Genomic DNA, 18,143 nt, shown 5'->3' with positions numbered 1-18,143 from the left:
GCCTCCCCGCATCAGCACTTAGAACTCAGGCTTTCTTGCACTGGGCTGCCCAACTGTCAAACAATGGATTCTGCAGCCAGATGTATGCAGCGCTTGCTGAAAAGAATAACTGAATTAACGCTTTCATGACTTACAAAACACTGCAGCTTTAAGTATGGTGTGGTGGTTAGCACTGTTGGCTCAAAGCAAGTAGGCCATGGGTTTGATTCCACTGGATGTCTTGTGCCTTTCATTGTGGAGTTGGCATGTTCCCACTGGTCACGCTGGCTTGCTCTTGCAGTCCAAAGACAGTAATGTTAGGTTTATTGCTGTTTCTCTGTTGGTTGATGTGTAAATGTCAGCTTGAATAGTTGTCTGTCTCTCGGTGCTAGCCCTGGGATAGGCTCCAGCCAACTGTGACCCTGAATTGGACATGTGGAAATACACTGGAAAAATATCTAATTCTTAGTCCCTGACTGATTGTTTATGGACAGGAAATACTGTTATGTATGGAACTACAATTTGACCTTCTGGTCATAACATCCAGCTTTCTAACAGACAGATGGCATCCATGTGCCAGCTCAGTGTGTTTTCATCTGCGCTCCGATCTGCCCAGGCTGCTCTTAAAAGGGCATTATAGGGACTGAATGTATATCTGATTGTGACCCTTGTCTGCCCTTTGTTTGTGGATGTCAGTAAAAAAGGAACATTTTGGAGGCGACGCTGCACTTTTAACTCATTCTGGGGGACTATATCCTGGAGCGTACTCAGCAAAAGCAAACACTGTTATAAAGGTGATAAAATGGAATCACGCGCACACAGTTAATATTTTCAAACCTACAGCAATAATTTTTTTTCTAAACTTGAGGCGGTAATGACTGTAACGACAGTCTCTTCACTTCGCCACTTATTGCATCCAGGTGTTGTCGTGGGAGCACAGGGTAGATAAGAACTGACAGCTGTCTGGGTCCGGTGGAATTATTCAGCCAATCTGGCGACCCCGCCTCCTGGACAGATGGAGAGGTTGGCAAGGTAGTGATCACATTTAGCAACGTCACACATCACTCTGGATTTGTCATCAGCCAAACTAATCCTCATCATTTTATTTCCTCCGCCCGTGCAGGTGGATTGGCAGCATTTCTAGACAATAGGATCCAAGAGAAATGAAGACTTAGACACAGGATTCAACTGAAGGCCATCTGGTTAGTGTAAAGATCAGCAACTGATGCATTGCACTGCAAAAAAAACTGCTCATAATATAACGTCTTAGGCATTAGAATTAGCTAGTGGTCCAAGTGAGTTTTCTCTCACTTTGATGATCCAAAAACACTGCACAGGACGTTCTCTGGAAAAGCCTTACCCCGGACTGTTTGGAGGATTACTTCAAAGCAGAAGCGGCACTCACTAAATTTGGCTCATCAGAGGAACTTATCGATTTGGCCACCAAAGGCCTCATTTGTCTCCCACGTGGTGAAGTCTCAAATGACAGAGTGCTTGCATTTTACCCCTTGCGAGTGGCAGCCAACCTTAGACAGAGAGACAGAGGATTAATCAGGCCTTGCTCTCTCTGCCACCACCACTAGCTCGCCCTCGCCTCCCTGGATGCTCCAGCAGAATGGGCATCTGTTGCCAGCACTGGAAATGAGCCTTGAAAGTGTAATTAATGAGTGCAACAGTGAGATAATTATAGAGAACAAAATTATTGATCAGGCCAGCAAACTCCTGAGTCTTAAAAATGTCTGACCTGGAAAGTCTTACCTCATACTGGTGTCAGAAAATATGGTGACTGAGGTAATGTTATACAGTAGATTCTATCTGGTCTTTTTTTTATCCCCCCCTGTTGGATTATTAAAATGTACAAAAATATGTCATTTTGAGAAAATGTCTTGAACTCTGACTGATTTAAGTTCACTAGGGATGGACATCTATCCTAAGCACAATGATTGTTCTTTCATTAAAGGGGGAAGTACCCCTATCACATCAAGAAAAGAGGAAAACCGATGCTGAGCACAGAACAGAAAAAACAGACATGAAAACAGTACGAACAGGAGGAGCTAAATGGAAGGTGGGTTGCAAAGCAGCGTGCACAGGCAGCAGCAGCAATTTAAGCACAGTTTAAGTAGTGTGCCTTATATCAGATTGGACCAATATGTGCTGTTATTTTGGTCAGCTGTTATCAGCTCACATTATGGGCAGGTTTCATCAAAATGCAGTGATTATGGGATAGACAATGAAAAAGACGATGCACTGATCAGGGCTTGCGCCTAAACATAGATTCAACACAAGCAGGTAACTGTAAGACAACATTAAATAAGTTACTGTATCATTTTTGAGCATCAGTCTAAGCTGATGTTAATGCTAATGTTAGTTCTTAAGGTTCTTAATTTTGCTTTAATGGGGAAAAGACATTAATCCACCAGGAATAATAATTTAAAGTTAATGAGAGATTACTAAATATTCAAAAAGTAGTATTTTGCTGTATTAACCTGTATTGCGTATGTGAATATTAGTTAGATAGACTTTAGGTAACATTTTCAAGATTTTCATACTTCTTCTATTCACATTGAACCACTGCGCTTATATTTAAGTGATATTTCTTTCTACATTGTGTAATATAGACTTTCCTCCCTGCTTCATTTAGTGTATATTTCATATAGGTTATCTTGTTTTTATTGCTGCATCTGTTTATTTTGTTCCTTTTCATTTTTGCTGCTGTGATAATGTGAATTTCCCAACTGTAGGACTAATAAAAGCTATATCATCTTACACACTATGTCAGTGTATGTGACGACAAACAGAAAGTCTCCTTCAGTGGAAAAAAATCCACGTTTAATTTCAGTCAAAGCCAAAGTAAAACAGATTTTCTCAAGTCAAGCTTACATATTTAAAAGTAATATAAGCATATCCCGCTGTGTTTTTTTCTGGACAGCGCTTCATTGCAGATGTGCAGGGGTGGAGTAATATGAGGAAAAACCTGTAAGAGAGTAAATCAAACGCATTTCTCAGGATGTTCCCTTAAAAAGTCAAAGTTGATATGAGTAACTGTCATAAATTAACCAAACAAAACACTGCCTTCAGCGTATTATAAAAGTCTTTGGCATGCATCACGACTGCGCTTTAAAGTGAGAGCAAAAATGTAACTGAAATATTGATTACAGGACCGAGAGGAAAGATGATGATATTGCCTGAAATGAGATCAAATGATTGTCTGACATAGTGCAGCAGACCTGTTAAACAGCGTGTGCTGAACAAGGGATGAGGAATGTATGTCAACTTCTCTCTCCTTTCCTTTCCTTTCCTTTCCTTTCCTTTCCTTTCCTTTCCTTTCCTTTCCTTTCCTTTCCTTTCCTTTCCTTTCCTTTCCTTTCCTCCTTCAACTGTGCTGTGCAGCTAATGAGGCTGCAAGCCGATGGCCAGATGAAAGATGGAAAGTGGGAGTGACACATTTATTTTTGGTCTTGTGGAATAACAGCGAGCATGAAAAATGACGTGCCAGCTTGAATAATTAAAGAGCTTCAGAGCTCCACTGATCAACCTGTCCACAGATCAATAGACAACATTCAGACGGAGCGTGCCATATGCTCTAAAGTAGCCCGCGCCGCCACACACCTGAGAGAGGACGCCAGTGTTATTTCTGGCGAGGATCTGTGCAGTACGAAATGCTTTAAAGACACGCAGGTTATTGCTTTCAACAAGGCGAGAGCGACTGACTTGCAGAGCATAATCTTGTTTGACCAGCTGAGGTTATGAATTTTTTTGATCTAAACACAACATCAAGTATAATAAGAACAATTCTATAATGCCCTGCCTATCCTGTTCACTCAGCGGCTGATACGAAATAACCTCTTAATGTCTTTGCTCTTTTCTCAGGGCTCAATTTTTCATTCTATTTCTGTGCATTGAACATCAAATGCTTTGCAGGGCCCTTGTGTGGGATTAGAGGGCTTGTTCCTTCCTAATAGGCCCTTGACCTTCGCGGCTCCCTGACAGGGCTCTGGCATTACCCCTTTTTGCGGTAACGTCCGCTGCCAGGGCTCCCATGATGCAAATTTTATGTCACAACATCAAACAGCACGCTGATCAAAGGTCAGCCCTCCTTTGTGTAGGTGTTTGATATCAAAATTTCTATTTCATCTCCAGCTGTCAGGGGCTGTTAGAGCTGAAGAGCAAAGGATGGAGGGAGGGGAAAGTAGACCAGAAGGTAGCCAAAGCTGAAAAAAAAGCTCCCCCAAAGAAAACCTGGCAAACTAAGCTTGAAAAATAGGCGACCGAGACCCGCTGGAACTTCTGATTGGTAGATGTGCATTTACAGACACGCACTTGAACTCCTGCATAGTTTTAACATTTTTTTTTAACATTCTTCTCTGCAGATTTTTAGGCACAGGCGGGGTAATCAAATGCTACATCTGATAAAGTCGTATCCTTTTTTTCCCCTGGTAGTTCCACTGCTTTGATTGTGTTTCCATTTCCTCACGCGCTCCTCACAAGCCCTTTAAAATTGTCGAGGAAAGGGAAGAGGGAAGAGGGAAGGTGGAATCGATGCATCATTCCGATTAATTAAGGGCACGATTTGCGGAGGCGTCTCAGAAATAAAGCGATCTGAATGTGGAATTAGGATTCACGGGAGAACAGTTGGGCCGCGCGGCATCCAGATCTGTGACATTATGCATGAAATTATGGTTAGGAAAGAAGCTATCTCTGCCAGTGGTGATGACGGTGTCTTTGTACATGGATGTGCTTTATACATTTGCATGCTAATAAAAAGAAGGGGAAAAAAGTCGCACATCACGCAATCTGGCCATCTTCATTTGTGGTCTCTCACACTGGCAGGCCACTAAATAACCCGAACCCTTCAGTGAATTAGTCGGGATAAATGAAATCACATCCACACAAGCCATTGGTGGGACTTTTAGGACAGGACCAATGTGCAGCATCACCTCAACCCATGAAAATAAAACACCTCGAAGTAAATGGGATGAATAAATCTCACACTGAACGTGGAGTATTCCCATCTGAGGCCACCGTAGCAGAACTGCACACAGAGGGATAGGAGTTTGGTGTAGATGAACCCCTTTGTTGTTGTTGTCTGTTCATTATTTTGGCTTATCTAGCTTCCTCGTGCTGTTGTAACAGTGATGTTTAAGGTTTTTGTGCTATAGAATACAGACAGGTAAGATAAAAACAGTGTCGTTTGTGCAGGAGAAATATTAAAAGGTTAGTTGGACGCTTTGAGGTTTTCATAGACATCAGAAAAAACCCACCTTATAACAGCTTACATGCAACTCTTTTATTTCCTGTGTGTGCTGCATTACTGTTTCTCAGTGATAGATGGCAATGTTGCTCTTCCACAAAAAATAGGCAGCATTTGGATATTATCTTGGAAACGTTTGTACTCAGTAGCTGTTCAATTTAAACCTTCTAAAAAGCCTTTTTAGGGGAACAATGTTATACAGACACACAAATTCAGGAGTCACTCGATGTTGTGAAGATAGGAATCGCGTGATAGGAGGGGAAAAAAAGAGACGCACTGACATAATAAATGTTTTAATTTTACACTTGAGCAGCGTGTGTGAAGCATTGCATTGTTGTTCACTTCTTTTTGTGCGGATTTACTTTTTTCTGTAAAATTTCAAAAGTTTTCCGACTTAAAAAAAGTTTCACCCCTCATTTCTTCCCACGGCTGCTTTTATCTATAATCTGCTTCAATGTTAATTTGTGTTTTATGATTAATATTTATACCTTGTTGCATTAATGCATGAATCTCTGCGCATGGATTATTACCAAGTGGTTGAGGTACGGTAAGGATTAAAGCCCGGGCTTCAGCTAAACTCTTAGAGCGGCTGAAATTCATGCTGGAAATCAAAGATTTTGCAATCAGTGATTTAAAAAAACTGAATAAAAAGTGACTTTTGAAAAAAAAAAAAGATTAAATATGCGAGACCACCTCAAACAGATTGAGAAGATGCAGAAGATGAATCAGTAGCTGCAGAAATAGATTAGCTGCACGGGGGGTAATTACTCTAACCTTGATACAAATGAAGGAGTGTGTGTGTGTGTGTGTGTGTGTGTGTGTGTGTGTGGGGGGGGGGGGGGGGGGGGGGTTATCCTCCAAACCATGAATGAATTGGCTTTGTTTTTAATGGAGAGGCTCCTTGTAGCCATGTGCAGGTACATTAATTGCCTGACAAGTCTAACCCTCGCCTTGTTCGTGGAAAGGCACGAGGGGCATAAAAGAAGCATAGCCGCCTTTCTTTCATTTTTTCTTTCAGGTTTTTTTTCTTCCAAGCCTCCCCACCTGCAGAGAGACAAGGCGATAGAGAGAGAAGGAAGAGGGTGGAACAGAATTAAAATGAAACTGGAAAAGTTGGGAGATGATCGGCAGAGAAAATGGGAGAAATGGGCTGCCAGAAACATGGTTAGTTCCAAAATGAAACAAACAAAAACATAACACGAGAAAAAAGGGCAGGTGAACAATGGGATGAAGAAGTAAAAAACAAACAAACAACAACAACCAAAAAACCCAGACACGCTGCTTCCAGAGGCTGTTCAGGTGCTCCTTCTCTGCCAATCCACTAAGCAGAGCTTCATCTGGAGTCCAACACTAACTACAGCATGCCTTTCAGACATGTTTCCAACAGGGGAGAAAGAATGCAAAACATTTTCCCCGTCTGCACTGACTGTCGAGATTCCCCCCGTCATCATCCACCCTTAATCCATACAGCAGGATGAATAGGGAATGAGTGGAGTTCGCTATCAGCCACAACCTGTGGAGTGCAATCCACACCAGAGGTAATAAACTATGACATTTCCAGTCTTATTATGGCTGAGCTTCAGCTCCACCACTCCTTGCTCTGTGCTCTATCTCGGCACCTCAGGTCAGTAACTTTGACTCGCTAACCACTGTCATTAGTATTCTAGAAAGCTCCATGGCAGACATCCAGTTTCTGTGCAGGGAAAACAAAGGCTGGCGGTGTAGTTGTACTACAGGATCCAGCTTCTTCCAAACTGCTGAAATATGACCATGGCAGGGCTGCATGGACTTATTGGGATTTTTTTTTAGCAAGACAGGAAGTAGTTTGTTGAACAGTACATTGATTATTTTTTTATACAGTAGCTATATTAGCTCTAAGGTAATGTAAGGTAAAGTTAAGGTAGGTCTACAGTGCAGATGCTAATAAAATAACTTGTGGTATGTCACTAATCACATCTTGCAAGTTGTAATGTGAACATTTAAAATGCCACTTACAAACTGATGTACTGATGACAACAGTCTCGCTCTGTCCCTCCCTGCCCTGCACCCACCTCCTGCTTCTATGCAGTACCACAGTCCCTCTTCTGCCTTCTTATCATATCCTTTTTCTAGAAACATGAAGAAACAGTGAAGCTCTTTCTGACCTTCTCCATCAGCACAAAACAAGTGTGCTCTCTTTTTTTTGCATGATGCCTTAATAATGCTCACTCTTTCCCATATCTGCATGGTGTGGTTCCTCAACTGTTTCCTCTGTAGTTTCTACATGTGAGGAAATAACCCTTGTTATTGAAAGTTTCACTCTTCATCTATCTTTTGTCCATCACTGTTGTCAGCTTTAAGTAGTGCTCTCCACTTGTTAGCTCCTTTTAATCTCTATCCCTAACCTAAACTAACCTCTTTCTTTCTTCATATCCTGATTATTCCACCTCCTCCTTCAAATCAGGTGTCAAAAACACACTTCGAGCCAGCCAGGAGTCGAACCTAGAATCTTCTGATCCGTAGTCAGACACGTTATCCATTGCGCCACTGGCCCTGTCGATAAACAGGCATGCATTTAAATCAGAAACAACCTAGATTGAGACTGGTTAAAGCAAGAGTTTGTACAAGAGTTTGCTTTTAGCCTTTGACTGGCTTTTCCTTCCTTAGATAGAGATTGAAATGTTACAGTATCCCTTGCAAAACGCTATCCTTTGACTAAACAACTTCTTTTTTGCATCTGAGGCCTTTATTTGTTTGTGCAAGCATCTTTTCTATGAAGTTAAGCAAAGAATAATCTTATTCTGTAAGTAAAAGGATCTGAATGTGTATTAAGCTCCTGATATGAACATAAAATCAAATTGAAAGAAACACAACTCTCAGAGGCAAGAAGCTGCTAAAAGCGCTAGAAGCCTGGACTAATGCTCACAAAGTATCATGCTTGACACGTGTTCATAAACGACTGAGAGGGATTTGGCTAAATTCAAAAACAACACAGGCATAAAACAGTCACTACAGAGGCTCCGTTGTAAGTTCTGTTAGCAGAAAAGAAAAATGGGTTCGAACTTAGCCAGAGATTTGGAGTTGTTGTACGTTCTCCGATTTGAGTGCAGAACCCCTCTGGGAGCTCTGGTTCCTCCCACCATCAATAACACCGTAGGTTAATAATCCTGTTCCGATCAAGGCACTCACTTATATATAGATTTATATAAACTCACTCTATACATGGAGAGAGTTTCCTTAATGGATCAATAAAGCTTTCATTCTCTTCCTTATTATTTGTACATTTACAGACCCCCAAACATCATGTTCTTATATACAGACATAAGAGTGTGAAGTTTTTTTTAATTATCTTTTTATAGCCCCAAATAAAAGAAACTCATCACTGCGAGTTCTATGAGATGACACGAGTTAGTCATTAAAATATTGCCATACGGTTGCTGGTGTTAGCAATAGTTTAATAAAAATAACCACGTGCTGGCAGATATCTTTGGTTTTATGTTGTAGATAAAACACAGAGGGGAAGGGAAATAAATGAGCGCACAGATGGTAAACAAACTGCTACAGGTAATATACAGTGCACGGGCATAACTGTGATTTATTCCAAAGCATAAAAACACGTGTTCTTTTTAAATACTGTACGTCCTAAAAAGAACACTAGCTAACGCCGCCAGACGTATTCATCAAAAAAGAGCTTTTGGAAATAGCTCCTAGTTAAACAACCTTGCCCCTGCAGTTTAAATGGCACTGTTATGCCTTGCCCACTAATTCAGTGACTTGGCCTGCAGTCATGGGATTAAAAGAGATAAGCACTGGTGTGAATATTCCATTGCTTAGAATGGAGGCCTCCCATTTATCACCCAGTGAGACCAGTGAATAATACATGGGCTTGTCCAGCCCGTGCACAGTAAAACAAGGGCACTTGTGGTAAAAAAGTATTGCCCTTGTCTAACCAGTTAGGCCTCCCCGAGGCTCATTCCGACAGGTCTATTTGGAACAGTCTTGTTTGACCTCTCCCTATGTCTTCCCTTGGAGCCATGCGTGTAGCCGATCAATCACTTGATAATACACACACTGCTCTGTTCATTTCTATGCATGTACACACATACGCTTTTTTTCCCTTCTTGTCATTGGCCTTCCCAACCAGTGTGACCAGCACATTAAGGCAGTATTGGATCCACTTCCTATCAAATGTGATACGTGCAGCTCTGAAACACCAATGTCTGGTATGCATGCAAGGCAATATCAATAAAGCCCCACATCACTGCTTCAGCATGCATGGTCTTCCTCAGCGGTGTGGCATTGATCACACTAGAATGACTCTGATTGCAGTGCGCTCCTCAGTGAGGAGACGGGAGTCATGAATCCAAATGTTTCAGCAGGTGTCTGCATGTAACATTGGCGCCCAGCTGTGGTGTTTTTCCGCATGGTTTGGGCCGACATACGCATAGGTCTGAGTATTCACTGATCTTCAACTATGTGTGTGTGTGTGTGTGTGTAGGGGGGGTGTCAATGGAGAAGCCCCTTAACCATTGGGGACTACGCAACAACACAGCCACCATTAACGATCTGCTTTCATATTGTGTGGAAAACCTTCTCATAGACTGGTGCACCAGGTACTGGTGAGATGATTAAGTGCTAAAGCTGCATTTTCTCCTCTGAGCAGGCAGCCTCGAGGCCAGAGAGGCTGCATGATTGCCTCTGTGTGCTACATTACATTGACATGATGGAGAATACTCTCCTGGGGCCTGAAATAATGTAAAAGGAAAGTGGGAGAGAGGGGGGGGGAAAGCCCATCCCAGCCTTTTCTGCCAGGACCTAAGAATTTTCTCCATGCAAGTCGGATTTGCTGATAGATCCACCCATGCCACTGCCTTACTGCTGATGACAGACAGAGTATTCACACATGGGCGCATGGCAGTACACACCAGGGAGCCCCGCCTAATCTGTTACCGCTCATAGACCCTCCTACAGGGTGACTAGAGCCTCCAGGACACTCAGGCTCTGCCTAATTCATAGACCGAGTGCAACCATGCTGTGGATGCACAGTCTGTGAAGATGATCACAGGAGGGCGATTTAGAAGGAGAAAAAAAAAGAGGCTAGTCAAATTGGACGAAATGTGTGGAGTGCGTGTTTTTTCCCTTAACTAATTAGCAGGAGGCTAAAAAAAGCCAAATTTTAAAAAACCAAATCCATCAGCCGGACAAGTGGAACAAATGAGTCGACCTCACAGCGGGAGGCAGCATAGCCTTATTTGTTTGCTTTTCCAACTTGAAGGGCAGACAATGCACGGTCACCCAGGAGCAGCCCATTGAAACCGTCCCCAAAGTTGGAGCAGCGCAAACCTCGGCTGCCTACTAGGCCCCGTGGCTTTTGGCAACTAGATCAGAATGCTTTTGATCCGGCGTTATTAGCTCCGTTACATTTCCGCCGCAGCAGCAACACACGCACACAAAAAAAGACCTATCCTTCTAGAGCTCGTCTCTGCTAAACTGAGGATTTTCTTTCCATCTTATAGCTATGAAAGCATGAATGGTTAATATCACCACAGGATAAGGCTGCCCACTGTGTTTGCAACAGACTGGATAATATTCAGGCAGCTTCCAAAAGACTTTGATATTTGTACAATCTGATCTCTCCTCAAATGAACTCAATTTTGAGGAATTCAGTGTCTATGTTGTTTTGAATTATATAAAATACTTCTCTTGGACCTTTAAACTCTGTGCTGCAAATAAAGTAGACCAAACAATCTTCAGCCAAACAAGAGAAAAGTCTGACATTTTGGGGAATAAGCATATTTGCTTTATTGTTGACAGTTGAAAAAGACTGATACCAGACTGATTTCTGTCTGCAAAACAAGGTATTAGAAGAAAGTACAGAGACTGGGAACAAAATGAAACAAGTTATCTCTCATAGCTATATACCGTACAGAAGCTTAAGTGTAAAAAATCTAATAACACTAAGAATAATAACAACAATAATACTTTCTTAGTCCAGGACCAAGTGGACACACAGCCTCATTCAACTTGAGGATTCACAGATTTTAATGCTTAAGGGAAATACATTGTCTGATGCATAACCTGCTCAAAACTGGTATATGGCACTTAAGTTGATTTGACCAAGGACTGCATATAGTAAATAGATCCACCAGCCAGTTTAATACACTACTTGTTCAAATGCTCATTAGAATAACTATCTAATCAGGAAATCACATGGTAGAAACTCAGTGCATTTAGGCATGTAGACATGATCTAAATGACCTGCTGAAGTTCAAACTAAAGTGAGTTTAAACATAGCAGTGGTTGATGGTGCCAGATGGGTCTTAGTATTTCATAAAACTGCTGATCTGGTGGGATGTGGGATTCCCCCACACAACCATCTCTGGTGTTTACAGAAAATGTTCCAACAAAGAGAAACGATCCACCGGCAGTTCTCTGGGTGAAAGTGCCTACTTGATGCCAGAGGTCAGAGGAGAATGACCAAAATGACTGCTTTGAGTAAAACAACAATAACTTAAATAACCACTCATTACAACCAACAAACAACATGAAAGCATGGATCCATCCATCAACAGTTCAGGCCAGTGGTGGTGTACATTTTTGGCACATTTTGAGCCCCTTGGTACCATCATTCAAACACCACAGCCTACCCAAGTATTGTTGCTGTCTATCTCCATCTCTTTATGATCACAATGTACCCATCTTCTGATGGCTGCTTCCAGCGGGCACCATGCCATCAACCTCAAATCATCTCAAACTAGTTTCTTAAAGATGATAATTAGTTCGTTGCACTCAAATGGCCTCCAGAGTCACAGATCTTAATCCAATAGAAAACCTTTCTGGGAGATTCACAGCATGAATGTGCAGCCAAAAAATCTTCAATAACCGTGTGCCATTATCATTTAACTATGGACCAAAGTCTCTGAGGATTATTTCCAGCACCTTGTTGAATCCATGCAATGAGGAATTAAGGAAGTTCTGAATGCAAAACTGGGTCCAATCCAGTACTAGCTAAATGTAATTAACAAAGTGGTTGGTGAGTGTAAAGACACAGTGATTGCTCCTAAACCTTGAGCTGAGCATTTTGTATTTTCTAACTGTTATGAAGGCGCTATGGACTTAACTGAACAAACGAGGCTCATGCAACTTCTCAATTGCACGGTAGTCCTACTGCACACCCTGCTGGGTACCATAATTAAGAAAATGTAGTGAAAAACATTTAAAATTAGCGTCTGATCAGGGCATTAGGAAAATATTTACTGCTGACCATTAAATTGAATGCTGCATTGGCTTCATTTTGTCAGATAAAGAGGCTACGTATATCGTTTATATACAGTCTATGTTTGGGACGCTAAAGTGTTACCAACAGTCATCTTCTACTGCATTACTGTGCTATAATAAAAGGTCTGAAACGAAACCTAGAAAACATCTAAGCTAGAAGTTACACCGCTAAACAACAACCATTAACAAAGATCTCTGTCAGCACTTTGAGTTGCTATAGTGGGATTGTTTGGAAATTAAGGTGCTTTTGGGGAAACTCAGACCATCTGCTCATCAGCTACTCAGGTGGGGATTGCTGAGAAAGAAAGTCTGAGAAAAAGAGGAAGAAAGGGACTTTATAAAGATGGAGACGGACCTCCAACTCTGTATTTACAGCAGCCTCCCATTGTGCTCCTATTTGTCTCCTCCTGAGTGGCGTGGTGGGGGAGCCCATGGCCCTTCACAACATCTGCAGGCATTTTCCACTGCAGGCCTCCAGAGGGATATAATAACCCATTACCTCCATTTCTGACAAAAACACACATTTAAACTGCAATTACACCCCCTGCCTCATCTTCCTCATGCATTCCATCTTGTCTCCTTTTTGTTTGTTCTGCAATTTAATCCTCCCCAAATTGTTGACAAATTCTATAGACACTCGCTAACATGATTAACTGCTGATATAATAAACTCAGATATGTGCATTTACCTCACTTAGAACCAGCAGATAGTTGATAAGCATGAGACAGAAAAAACAGTTGTAACCCTGTGCATTCCCTTGAAACACCTCCTTTACTGTCATTTGCTGGGCACAACCTGTGCCGTGTTGTAAATGCACACTATAATAATATAGTGTGCATTGTTAAGAGTGCTGTTACCAGAAAATGCTGCACAAGATGGGGAGAAAGTCGAAATAGTAGCGGGTGAACAGTTTCAATGTATCCAAAAAGGACATCTATGGGCGGGCGGTGGAGGTAATCAGAAACGAGAGCTATCATCAAATAACTGCAAACCCAGGAAGCCTTTTTCCTCTGATTCAACAGTAGCCGGGCCCAATTTCACAAGCTGCACTGTGGCTGAATGGAAAGAAATTGGAAAAAAAATGTGAAATCGATTGCTAAGATTGCAGTTGTACTTTTATTTGTCTCCTCTTCTGTCATTTTACAGTGTTACGCAGCATTAGGGTGCATTTCCAGCCTGCACAGCACTGATGACGGCACTGGAACAAAGTCCTACCTACCAATCATAAGCTGTATGAAAAGAATGCTCGGAGGTTAATCCATGCAGGAGTACTGTTAACTAGTGTTTAATAATGTCGGTTTTGACTGTATGGTTTCTGTGTAGAACTATTTTTATCAAAAAAATTATACACATCAAAGGTCTGATATCAAAATCACATCCACAGTGGATGTGAATAATGATTCAGGTCAGCAGTTTTGGTTTGTAATGAAACAACTGTAAGATTCATGTGTTTCCCCTTCTTTTAAATTCCCTGAATATTTGATTTGTACTGCATGGCAAATATAGAGCAATCTTACCTACACGCCACCCATGGAAATTCTCAAAGTTAAGCTAAGAGACGGCAGCTCACCTTCTCATTGCTCAATTTCAGGGATGATCGAAAATGTGTGACTGTACAAACACTCTGCATTGCCTAGAAAATGCTAAACTCTCTGGAAAACAAATTCAGTTTTAATGCTAAACGTTACAACTGAAAGAGAAACACGCTACACTCAAACTTTACTTGGTACATCTGTTCAACTGCTCTTTAACACAAATGTCTAATAGCAACAGTTCAGTGCATTTAGGTATGTAGACAAAATCAAGATGACATGCTGGAATTCAGCCGAGCATCAGAATGGGAAAGAACGGTGATTTAAGTGGCTTTGAACAGGGTTTACAAGAGAAAATATTCAGTGAGCATTGAGCATCCGCTGTCTGTGTGAAACTGCCCAGTTGGTCAGAGATCAGAACAAACAACCTTAATTCAAATACTTTTTACAACCATGCAATCCAGAATGCACAATATGCTGAACCTTCAATCAGATCGGCTACAGCAGCAGAAGACCGCACCAGGTGCTGCCCTTGTCAGCTGTGGCTGGAATTTGCATGTGGCCACAAAAACCAGACCATGAAGGAGAGGAGAAACAAGGCCTGGTCTAAGTGTTGTTGCTGACCACATCCATTCCATTATGGCCACAATGTACAATCTTCTGGTGGCTGCTTCTACCAGGATAACACACCATGTCACAACGGTAAAGTCATCTGAAACTGGTTTCTTCAGCATCGCCATCAGTTCACTGGACTCAAATTCCAATAGAGGATCGATCAATGCGATGTAGTGGAACAAAAGATTCAAAACATGCGTGTGTGGCAGACTACTCGACTGTAACTGTGTGATGCTATCATGTCATCATGGGCTAAAATCTCTGAGAATGTTTAGAGGAACCTGATTGAATGAATGCCATGATGGTTTAAAGCAGTTCTGAAGGCAAAAAGGGATCAAACCCAGTGATGTCATCATTAACGTGTCAAGTCTTCTTCTTCTAAGAGGGCCTTTAGCATCCGTGCCATGTTTTACAGTTAGTTTCCAAAATAATTTCTGTTAGTCAACAACATTAATTATCATTTAATTGCAGGTTAACTGCAGGTTCATAAATTACCAGTTTGTCATTTATTAACAGAATCATGAAAATATGAAAAAAATTGTAAATAAAATAAAATAAAATAAGTTGGCAAGGCCAACAGTGATAGGAGTACTAACACAGTACTTCCATATAAGCCGACACTTCATATAAGCTGAAGTGTCAGCTTATATGGAAATGCTGAGTGAAGCTATAGTATCACTTAAAGTTGCTTAAATGATAGCAAAACGTTTCGAAGAGAGGTTTTTGGGGTCTTTTTATTCAAAGGTTAAAACCAGAGAATGGAAGGATTTGAAATGTCACTTCCCACAGACTGAAGGTTAATTATTTGCTTTAATTAACTGATACAATTTCTGTTGAACTTTCAGCAATAATCATAAAAGAGAAATTTTCTTATAAATTTACTAGTAAAGGTTACTTTCAACTCCTCCCTTGCCACAACCGGTCGTTCTGATGTTTGATTTGTCAGCATTTTGCACTGGCACAACCCCAAATAGGATTTGTATCTCTGACTGGAATCAAACCAGTGACTGTTCGCTTGTGTTAACCACTACGCTATTGGGGGCGTAAATCCATTCATAAAAGCAGTAGTGATTAAAAGACAGTATGTCAATTATGGGGATTACATGGCAATCACAGTTTTCAGTACAGAGTAATTACTCTATTTCTTTTGAGGTTGCAGGTGCTGTCACATGAATGCCAAATGACCCACTGCAGCAAAGTCCCATCTCAGCTCAGACAGACAGCAAATTATCAACTGCCACGGCCACCCAGGGCTTTGCCTCATTATTGCTGACAGCATGAGAAGAGCATGAAAGATGTAATCAACATAATAATAGAGAGTGCAATGAAATAGTCAAGTTTGACTTTATTTGCAGGAGAAAAATGGTTGTTTCCCCAAGAACATATTTATTTTGGTTTATGTTAACACAGCACCCTTAGCCATAAATCAGTAAGTAATGCCACAGTATCGATCTGAACCCTTTAACACAATGTCGGAATTAAAAGGCTTAAAAATTGGCCAACATTATAAATTAATAGTGACTTAAATCTCAGCGTGAGGCTGAACGTTTGTTTTATTTTCTGCCATCAAGCCTCATTTATCTGATTAAAAAATGAGGTGGAAAGTGGGTGGGGGGTGGTGGTGGTGGTGTGTGTGTGTGTCTGTGTGTGTGTGTGGGGTGAATACAAACAGAGAAGGATAGGATTGTGGCAACAAATATGCCCATCCTTCTCATAGAAAATCACTATTTTAAAGTGATTTAATAATAGAAACATGCCAATTAGACAACAAAAGTGTAGATAAACACATATTAAATAAAATTCAAGTGTATATATATATATATTAGGGGTGCAACGATATTCGTATCGATATTGAACCGTTCGATACAGTGCTTTCGGTTCGGTACGCATATGTATCGAACAATACAACATTTGTAATTTATTTTATCAATTTTCCTTCTGACGATGCTGTCTGTGTTGAGCGCTCAGTGAATCTGTGTTCGACTACTCCGCCTAGGCTGCACTGTCGAGCGCAGATCCACTGAGCGCTCAACACAGACAGCATAGTCAGAAGGAAGAGCGCAGGGCAAGCTAGCAAGACAGAAGTTAAGCTCTCCTTGCAACATGGACCTCCCCCACTCTCATTCAGATCTGGCGTTTGGAATTATTTTGGTTTTCATGTGAAGGTAAGCGAGTCATGGACTAAAGTAAAACAGTATGTTGGATGTGCCATGCAATGCTCAATTACATGGGTGGGAACTAGTGTGTTAGCGCAGTTAGCTCGTTAACGTGTTGGCCGTCTAGCCCCATGCACGGGGCGATCGGCGGTAGCTCGTTAACGGAGATTTGCCGTGTTGTGGCGTTAAGGTCATTTCAACGAGATTAACCTGAAAGCACTAGTGGGAACACAACGAATATGACTGCACATTTACGCCGACATCATCCTAGTGCAAAGACAAAAACAACAAGCATGCTACTAACTTTAGCCGAGTCATTTAGACAGCTGTTAGCACATGATTCTCCTTATGCTGCTGAGAATATAGCCCAGAAGAAGCGGATAGTATAGCTTTTATTTTGGAAAGAGACATTTCTCTGTAATAAACTCTCTTTTCCAAAGATGAGTGATTCCTCAATCAGATACAGGGCTCGCAAATCGCTAGCCCGACGTCCTGGGGTAGCGATTTATATTTCAGTATATAATATATATATATATATATATATATATATTATGATAATATTTTTAGAGAGGTGCACGATCCTCAACAGATACAGGCTCGATTCGCTAGCCCGACGTCCTGGGGCTAGCGATTTTTTTCAGTCGGGCTACCAAAATCTATCTCTGCCCTGCCCGTCGGGCTATTGTAGGAAGGAAAAATATATGTCAATGCTTTTGCATTCTTTCAGAAATGTAGCTGGGTAATTATGTCATTGGCATCGGTGAGCCACTGTCAATATGTGACATATTGAAGTCGCGTTTGAATTTGCGCTTGTTTTTTTGCTTTCACTTTGCAATCGTGCGAACTGTGTATAGAGAGCGACAGCACTGATCTGTGAGTGATGATAATTTGTGCACCAATTCCTCTGACATCGTCTTATTAATCGTTAGCTTACTATGCAAACATGACAAGTGAAATCTCCGCAGCAAGCTTAAACATGTGAGAGGTTGATCGCGCAGAGAATCGCTGAGCTTATGTGAGTGCGTGTGTAAAAGCAGATATATTTTAGTTCTGCTGAGCCAAATAAGACAGGTCAGGGTGAAGAAGTGACAGCCAAAGAAAAGCTTACCACAAAACGGAGAAGTTATGACAAATCAGACTATAAGGCAAAAAGAAAGTGCAGCTTTATGGTTTCATGGACAAAAGAATTTCTGTGGCTGCAATATGACGAGCTAAATAACCAGGGCTGCACATAAGTGGTCCGCAGGTGCGCATTCGCTGTCAAAATAAAAAACGACGCACAAGGGTTAGGGTTAAATTTAAAAACTGTACTTTTGAGTTAAAATATATATTTATAATTTTAATAAATGACAA

At 41.3% G+C, this 18,143-nt stretch overlaps 1 non-coding gene across 1 annotated transcript; it reads right to left on the bottom strand.

The window, feature by feature from the left end:
* Positions 1-7,690: 7,690 nt before the first annotated feature.
* On the bottom strand, positions 7,691-7,763 carry trnar-acg. Its single transcript has one exon. It is a non-coding gene; the product is annotated as a tRNA-Arg (tRNA).
* Positions 7,764-18,143: the final 10,380 nt, after the last annotated feature.

This window comes from Haplochromis burtoni, unplaced genomic scaffold (assembly GCF_018398535.1).
Source record: "Haplochromis burtoni strain Fernald_Lab_line unplaced genomic scaffold, NCSU_Asbu1 Contig_314, whole genome shotgun sequence".
In the NCBI taxonomy this organism is placed as follows: Eukaryota; Metazoa; Chordata; class Actinopteri; order Cichliformes; family Cichlidae; genus Haplochromis; species Haplochromis burtoni.
Note: the sequence above shows the minus strand (reverse complement) of the source record. Positions and strands in the feature narration are given on the sequence as shown.